This window comes from Acyrthosiphon pisum, chromosome A1, assembly GCF_005508785.2.
Source record: "Acyrthosiphon pisum isolate AL4f chromosome A1, pea_aphid_22Mar2018_4r6ur, whole genome shotgun sequence".
NCBI classification, from domain to species: domain Eukaryota; kingdom Metazoa; phylum Arthropoda; class Insecta; order Hemiptera; family Aphididae; genus Acyrthosiphon; species Acyrthosiphon pisum.
This window is the reverse complement of record NC_042494.1, coordinates 24,163,967-24,165,540: the sequence shown is the minus strand read 5'-3', so window position 1 is coordinate 24,165,540 and position 1,574 is coordinate 24,163,967. Positions and strand designations below refer to the sequence as shown.

General features: G+C 27.7%; 1 protein-coding gene across 1 annotated transcript in view; it reads right to left on the bottom strand.

Annotated features, from left to right (window-relative positions):
• LOC100302376 (uncharacterized) overlaps positions 1-1,574 on the bottom strand; it is a gene marked incomplete in the record, with an annotated part of 87,772 nt that overhangs the window by 23,087 nt on the left and 63,111 nt on the right.

Below are 1,574 nucleotides of genomic sequence, written 5' to 3'. Positions count from 1 at the left end.
GCTGACTTTCCACCAGAAATATGGTCAGAAATATTTATCATCGACATTACGCACGACTAACAATTGCGAATTTTTCCATAGAAAATTAAATAGTTCGTTTAATTCTTCTCATCCTAATATTTTTAATTTTATAGATATTTTAAAAAATATACAAATTGATACTTATATAGCGTTACGAAGTCAGGACTCAAAAAATAGAGTAACAATTGAAAAAGAAGGATATATTAAAAAAAAAATGGAAGAATTAGAAACTAAAAAAATTACTCAAATTGAATTTGTCAGGCAATTGTCATTCAAATTTTTACCTACTTCTATATAGACTTAAATAAGTTATACTGAATCAGTTAATAATTGATAAAGGACAAAGTTGGCACAGAAAAATTCAACAGCTTAGTATCGATACAAATATGCAATTTTAAATAATAATAAATAAATATAATAATTAATATTAATAAATAATAATAATGTAAATAATTAATTACCAATATTTTTAACCATACCAACATTATAACAGTAATGTTGACAGTCCTAAGTCTGATAAAATGGGAAGGAAAATATTGGTTGTAAATTGGTAATATACATTTTAATATAAAAATACCCGGGACGCAATTTACATATACCCAAAAAATACGGGGGACGCAATTTACATATACCCAAAAAATACTCGGGACGCAATTTACATTAAAAAGGTATATTGGGACGCAACTTACAGTCACCCGGTAAAAGTTACATATGGGTGTATAAGTCATCCGAGTATAAAGGATTTCGTAGGCTTGGGACCAAAAGATGCTATTTAAAAATATCAAATTCTTAAGAAATAAATAAAATCTTTAAAAAAACTTAAATACAGTTCATCATTTATGCAATACTATGGTCTGTTTGTCCTGAATTAATGTATTCATCTGAGACCATTCAATGTGCGGCTGTTTAGTGACTAGAGTAGTCAAAATAACTATGGTATCAGCATGCAAGGAAACATATATCTAACATTGGTGTGCTGTAAAGTATAATTTTCAAGGGGTCATCAGTATTGCAAAATCAATCGGAGTAACAACTATAAATTTTCAATCTGACCTGAGAACTATAGGTAAATTCGGGAAAATCCACACTCTCCTATCATTTATAGCTTTTATAACGTCTAATTTTTATACAATGTTACAGATTTGGAAATTGTATTTTATATGATTTCTAACTAAAGGTATACCTTTAGTTAGAAATCATATAAGTACCTACATTCGGGAAAATCCACATTCTCCTATAATTTATAGCATAATTTATACCAAGAAACTTTCAAACGAAAATAAATTATAAGTCATTAAAAAAAATAATCATAAATGTTTCTTACGGGAAGCTGGAAAATAAATATATTAATTTAATATTATTATTTATGTATTTAAAAATATTTAATCTAAGAATCAAGTACTGTCAAATATTAACAATATTAATGCGTTTTTTTGGGTTTTGAACAATTTATTCAATATTCGAGTGTATATGACTGTTGGGTACACAATCGGCAATTCAAAATTGCGCGTTCGTATGCGATAGGCATATGTCGCAATGTTGTCACCCTGCTC